At 43.9% G+C, this 7,198-nt stretch overlaps 2 non-coding genes across 2 annotated transcripts; one reads left to right on the top strand and one right to left on the bottom strand.

Annotated features, from left to right (window-relative positions):
- Nucleotides 1–6,279: 6,279 nt before the first annotated feature.
- Trnat-ugu (transfer RNA threonine (anticodon UGU)) lies at nucleotides 6,280–6,354 on the bottom strand. The gene has a single exon. It is a non-coding gene; the product is annotated as a tRNA-Thr (tRNA).
- A 167-nt stretch (nucleotides 6,355–6,521) lies between these two features.
- Trnat-ugu (transfer RNA threonine (anticodon UGU)) lies at nucleotides 6,522–6,596 on the top strand. Its single transcript has one exon. It is a non-coding gene; the product is annotated as a tRNA-Thr (tRNA).
- Nucleotides 6,597–7,198: the final 602 nt, after the last annotated feature.

Here is a 7,198-nt window from a genome sequence, read left to right as displayed (position 1 = left end):
ACCGACGGGAGGAAAGGAAAGGAAAGGAAAAAGGAAAGGCTCTTCCACCTGTACGAGGGTCCATAGTTAGTAGCAGCTAATGCCTATGCAATTTATGATGGCGTGCACGAGGTTGAGATTTTCAACGCCCGCAGCCTGAGAGCATACATGACTCAATAGGATACTGTACTGCAGTACTGACATGGAAAATTGTAGATGTCTGTTAACAGCACCCTGTATCTTGTGAATAGATTTTCTATTGTAGTAATTACTTATTGTCCTTGCCATAGACAACCATTTTATGTGTACCTGAAGCGTGGGACACTTGGTTTGAATGTGGAGAGATGATACGACTGTTGCATGTGTGTGCCTTGGTTCCGAGCGCCATCGCGACGCGCAGCACAAGACGGAGAGGACCCGCCCGCATTCGACAGCATGATACTTCCAGTAGCACGAGAGTGTCACGTAGCTCACATGTGCATTGCCGTCTCCATGTCTTTCAGTTTTTCTTTGTTTGCTCTATATATTTAATTGTATTGCAGTTTGATGGATCCATGTTCTATTGTACACTACTGGCGATTAAAATTGCTACACCAAGAAGAAATGCAGATGTAAACGGATATTCATTGGACAAATATATTATACTAGAACTGACATGTGATTACACATGGAGAGACGTTGCTATGAAACGGTGATCTGTCATTGGGCTGTATTGAAAACTTTGTCCTCCAATGGAAACGCCGAAAGGAAGAAATTTCGAAAAGGAATTGAGCTGAGAGATGGAGGAGGAGAGTAAGGGGGAGTCGTGGAGACACCGCAGAAGCGAGAGGACATGGGCGCTCCTCCACCATCGTTAAAATCCGCCTTCCGAGACCGTGATAGCACACCTTCGGCCACGCGACCGACAACGCGCAGATCGTAGCTGGGCCTCGCCGCGATTGCTGATGAGGGCAGCCGACTCGTGCCGAAACAGCCCGAGGCGACGCGCCGAACCTACGCAGGGCCAGCCACCGACAGCAGTACACTACGAACGATCACGAATAGTTGTTACACGATTTCGACCACTCCTCCTCATCTACATCTACATTATTACTCTGCAATTCACATTTAAGTGCTTGGCAGAGGGTTCATCGAACCACAATCATACTATCTCTCTACCATTCCACTCCAGAACAGCGCGCGGGAAAAACGAACACCTAAACCTTTCTGTTAGAGATCTGATTTCTCTTATTTTATTTTGATGATCATTCCTACCTATGTAGGTTGGGCTCGGCAAAATATTTTCACATTCGGAAGAGAAAGTTGGTGACTGAAATTTCGTAAATAGATTTCGCCGCGACGAAAAACGTCTTTGCTTTAATGACTTCCATCCCAACTCGCGTATCATATCTGCTACACTCTCTCCCCTATTACGTGATAATACAGAACGAGCTGCCCTTTTTTGCACCCTTTCGATGTCCTGTCAATCCCACCTGCTAAGGATCCCACACCGCGCAGCAATATTTTAACAGAGGACGAACGAGTGAAGTGTAAGCTGTCTCTTTAGTGGAATTGTTGCATCTTCTAAGTGTCCCGCCAATAAAACGCAGCCTTTGGCTCGCCTTCCCCACAATATTATCTATGTGGTCTTTCCAACTGAAGTTGTTCGTAATTTTAACACCCAGGTACTTAGTTGAATTGACAGCCTTGAGAATTGTACTATTTATCGAGTAATCGAACTCCAACGGATTTCTTTTGGAACTCATGTGGATCACCTCACACTTTTCGTTATTTAGCGTCAACTGCCACCTGCCACACCATACGGCAATCTTTCCTAATTCACTTTGCAACTGATACTGGTCTTCGGATGACTTTACTAGACGGTAAATTACAGCATCATCTGCGAACAACCTAATAGAACTGCTCAGATTGTCACCCAGTTCATTTATATAGATAAGGAACAGCAGAGGTCCCAGGACGCTTCCCTGGGGAACACCTGATATCACTTCAATTTTACTCGATGATTTGTCGTCTATTACTACGAACTGCGACCTTCCTGACAGGAAATCACGAATCCAATCGCACAACTGAGACGATACCCCATAGCCCCCCAGCTCGATTAGAAGTCGCTTGTGAGGAACGGCGTCAAAAGCTTTCCGGAAATCTCGAAATACGGAATCAACTTGAGATCCCCTGTCGATAGCGGCCATTACTTCGTGCGAATAAAGAGCTAGCTGCGTTGCACAAGAACGATGTTTTCTGAAATCATGCTGATTACGTATCAATAGATCGTTCCCTTCGAGGTGATTCATAATGTTTGAATACAATATATGCTCCAAAACCCTACTGCAAACCGACGTCAGTGATATAGGTCTGTAATTCGATGGATTACTCCTACTATCCTTCTTAAACACTGGTGCGACCTGCGCAATTTTCCAATCTGTAGGTACAGATCTGTCGGTGAGCGAGCGGTTGTATATGATTGCTAAGTAGGGAGCTATTGTATCAGCGTAATCTGAAAGGAACCTAATTGGTATACAATCTGGACCTGAAGAATTGCCCGTATCTAGAGATTTGAGTTGCTTCGCAACCCCTAAGGTATCTACTTCTAAGAAACTCATGCTAGCAGCTGTTCGTGTTTCAAATTCTGGAATATTCCATTCGTCTTCCCTGGTGAAGGAATTTCCTCCTTAATAACTGGGTCCTGTCCACGCCCCGTCAAATCGGCCCTGAGATTTATAATTTTCAAAAAAAAATCGCTCTAACCACTATGGGATTTAAAATCTGAGATCATCAGTCCCCTAGACTTAGAACTACGTAAACCTAACTAAACTAAGGACATCACAACCATCCATGCCCGAGGCAGGATTCGAACCTGCCATCGTAGCAGCCTCGTGGTTCCGGACTAAAGCGCCTAGGACCGCTCGACCATTTATAATTTTGTTTTGGTTTTTGTAAACATGACGAAAATAAATACATTTCTTTCATGTTTTGATCATATAAGCAATCATTTACATTCATACGAGAACTCCTTAAGTAAGAAACATTTGTGTTTGATTTCATTTAATTATTGATATCATGCAATTGTTTGCTCCTGGTGTAGGCAAATCTCACGAGTCATCTACACGTCATTTCATGTCCGACAGCAGAGAGAAGAATTCAGTTCACTATATTTTCGGCGCCAACGTGGGGCGATCTGATAGGTAATTTTCATGGTATCTGATGTCACAAAATAATTTCTCGAGACCTGCATTATTCTTGAATAATAATTACCTTTCAAATTAGTATCTTTCATCCGAGCATTGAAATGGATTGGAAGCATCTATGCCAAAAGCATTTCGATCACTCGATTCTCTATAAAGGAAGAATAGTTTGTGGTATGAGTTCGTATTTTTCTTGGATATACGCTTTATGGTTGTAACTCTTACTTAACAGCAGGTGAGTACACAATTATTCTCAGGACGTCTTCGAAATTTCTTTCATTATTTTTTATAGTCTCATCCAACAACAACGCTGTCATTTTACAATGGACACAGAGATGACCATAGGGATGTAAGGTGGCATGTTGATAGATTGTGGTGAACACTTCTTCCGCATTTTGTCACAATGAAATAATGATACCGTCACGTTACAATCAATCTATTGGGGACATTTCTGGTGAAAATGCAGGATGGGGTAATCGAAGATTATTTTGGAGAGGCATTGTGTAATGCAAGGAGTATGTTTATCGCTATTGCCCTGCCTGTGATCCACTACACGTAGCAGGTAGCGGCCTGAGGACTCTGCTACTCCTAGTAACCTTATGTACAGGCACAAACATTTTGCCTCACTAGCAATAATTTAGCATTTCGACTAAAAGATTCATGTCAACGACTGTTCCTCCACACACAACGGATTTTGTTGACATACTGTTGTGTACATAGTTCTGCGTAGTCAGCGCGTACACAACTTTCCCACTAGAGCGCGCCCCGCTAAGCACAACAGCGCAGGTGCAGCGCTCGTCCGTCTCCGCACTAAGAGATGGCGCTGCCATAGAGACGGACCAAATTCTGCTTCCGCCGATCCGCGTATTAATATGTAACGCAGCCAATGAGATTGCTGCTAATGTAGAACCTTTTCTCCTCGCGGATCACACTCGTGCAGTGATACATGAACACGTGAGGTATTATGAGTGTACAGACCTCCGATTAATCAGTCTGCTTTGGTCTGCTCCTAACAAGATTACCATATTCCTGTACATACCCATGAAGATAAATGGCTCTGAGCACTATGGGACTTAACAGCTGTGGTCATCAGTCCCCTAGAACTTAGAACTACTTAAACCTAACTAACCTAAGGACATCACACAACACCCAGCCATCACGAGGCAGAGAAAATTCCTGACCCCGCCGGGAATCGAACCCGGGAACCCGGGCGTGGGAAGCGAGAACGCTACCGCACGACCACGAGATGCGGGCATGAAGATAAATGTATAGACACTTTTGTCCAGTATCAGAGATACATGTGAGAATAAGATTAATGTACCAATACCAAAGGAACTTCAGATTGTCAATTTTAAATAGTATCCAGAACCAAGTTAAGTAATTTTCATGCTTGTTATTATTTTAATAAATGTGTGTGAAAATTAATCAAATTCTGTTTAAAGTTGGTCACCGTCAATCTGCTACTCTAAGCGTGCAAGTGGCATTTCTATCGTCTGACCTAACGGCAGAAGATAAACACGCCACGATAAGACCACGAGACATATTGCTGACACTCGCCTACTTCGTTAGAGCGACAAGTCAAATAATCTGATGGTGTGTGTACTGAAGGTTTTACAGTACGCACACCACACATACTTTTATCTGGCGATAAAAAATTATTGTATTTTTACGATTTGAAATCTACCATGTACATCAGTTTTATTTGTGGACCACGTTTCCCTCAGCATTACAAGAAATCTAGACCTAGGTGAGATTATCAAATAACAATGCAACTTTCAGGTAAATCAAAACTGTGTGATAAACCGAAACTCGACGTCGGGACCTTTGCCATTCGTGGGCAAGTGCTCTACCGATAGATCTAAAAAAACATGACCCACGACCCGTCTTCAGATATTTAATTCCGACACTAACTCGTCGCCTAACTTCCAAACTTCACAGAATATCCTCTCTTCCAGAAGTTTCGCAAGAGAGATTCTGTGAAATCTGGAATGAAGGATACCAGTTACTGGCGGAAGTAAAGCTGTGAGGACGGGTCGTGAGTCGTACATTGGTAGCTCTGTCGGTAGAGCACTTGCCCACAAAACGGAAGGGTCTTGAGTTAGAGATTCGGTCTGGCACACAGCTCTAATCAGCTAGAACTGTCGTACTAGCGCACACAGAGCTGCAGAGTGAAAATTTCATTCTGGATCAGACAACGATGTTCATGTATGAAAAAGGAGTGCGAAATGTATGTGGTCGAAACAAAAACAATGAATATTACACTCGGTTAGGTTGGAGTATTTACTGTAGAAGGATGCACTGGAGCAACCTCATTGTTCTTACCGGTGCAAGAAATGCACCATTTTTCTCAGATTTATCCAATCGGTGGAGAAAGATACAGGATCTCTTACTCCTTTTTGGTCGAATTGAAACAGGTCAGTGTGTGTCCACAACGAATTATATTGAGATAGAGGATCTATGGTCGGAAATTCATAATTAATGTACTGTGTACATACACCGCATAACAAAGTGGCTCATAGTAATTGCTCAAAGCGACGCAATTCAGTTCTGCCGCACTCCCGCATAGATTCGGGGCATCTGTTATACACGAAAAGGCAGCGGGTGATAAACAGCACACACCCTTGACGGATGAAGACGTACTTGCTAGGGCCCAAACTGCCTGTCTTCTGGTACAACAGACACCAGGAATCTTTGAGAGCGTGCTGTAGAACTTCATGCACCATATCATATGTACATTGAGACTGGTGGTCTTCACTTTGAGCAGTTAGTATGAGCAACGTCGTTGTTACGCGATGTACGCTGCGTGTGTCCATTAAACAAAAAAATACAAGTCGAGAATTTGCCCGATACATCAAAATAATCGGTTTGGTCCCACTATAATCTACCCCATATAAGACTAGACGCTGTTGAAGAGCTGACGCAGCAAATATGCTATCTCAAAACCTTGCCCAGTTTCTGAAGCCTTTGGAGAACTATATATGACGGTAGTATCTGTTCCCGAAAGAACAGTTACCGTCGATGACCATGCAGCTTTGCTCGAAATGAAATGATAATTAAATAGACACCCTAGCTGCTAGCAGGCGTTGATACACTTCATTGGGGACATGTTGAAAATGTGTGCCCCGACCGGGACTCGAACCCGGGATCTCCTGCTTACATGGCAGACGCTCTATCCATCTGAGCCACCGCGGGCACAGAGGATAGTGCGTCTGCAGGGACTTATCCCGTGCACGCTCCCCCCCCTGGGAGGGGAGCGTGCACGGGATAAGTCCCTGCAGACGCACTATCCTCTGTGCCCGCGGTGGCTCCTGGGAGGGGAGCGTGCACGGGATAAGTCCCTGCAGACGCACTATCCTCTGTGCCCGCGGTGGCTCAGATGGATAGAGCGTCTGCCATGTAAGCAGGAGATCCCGGGTTCGAGTCCCGGTCGGGGCACACATTTTCAACATGTCCCCAATGAAGTGTATCAACGCCTGCTAGCAGCTAGGGTGTCTATTTAATTATCATTTCCTTTGGATAACGTTGCTGAAGGTGGGAATCACAAGCCTCCAACAGTTCACGAGTCCATGTCTTTATGAAACGCAGTACCAGATCAGATGAATGGCGTTAACAGATTCTTACAAAATACAGCAGTTGAGCTTCAAATGGCTGTGGAATTTCTGAAATCGTTACGAAACCTCGTAACATCACAAAGAAATATTCGATCACTACGAGAAAATAAGTGGAAAAATGACAGCGAAATACACGATGATGGTAACAGGGAAGAAACTGTGGTTCGTGGAAGAGAGGAGATCATGACTGATATTTACGTACCAGTAGTCGAGCTACGCTGAGAATTTCCTCATTGTATAAATGCTTAAAAGAAAGCTCTTTCCTGTATGGATTTTTCGCTGGGTTTTGAGTGAAGTCTGTTGCCGAATTTAAGGTAGGTGCCCATAGCAACAAATAGATTCCTTGAAAACTGTTCTGCGGACTTTGAAGTGAATTTTGCAGATGAAGTAGTACATTTTAAGTATTTCATCTGGGAAATTGTTAAA

This window comes from Schistocerca nitens, chromosome 3 (genome assembly GCF_023898315.1).
Source record: "Schistocerca nitens isolate TAMUIC-IGC-003100 chromosome 3, iqSchNite1.1, whole genome shotgun sequence".
Taxonomy (NCBI): Eukaryota; Metazoa; Arthropoda; class Insecta; order Orthoptera; family Acrididae; genus Schistocerca; species Schistocerca nitens.
Note: the sequence above shows the minus strand (reverse complement) of the source record. Positions and strands in the feature narration are given on the sequence as shown.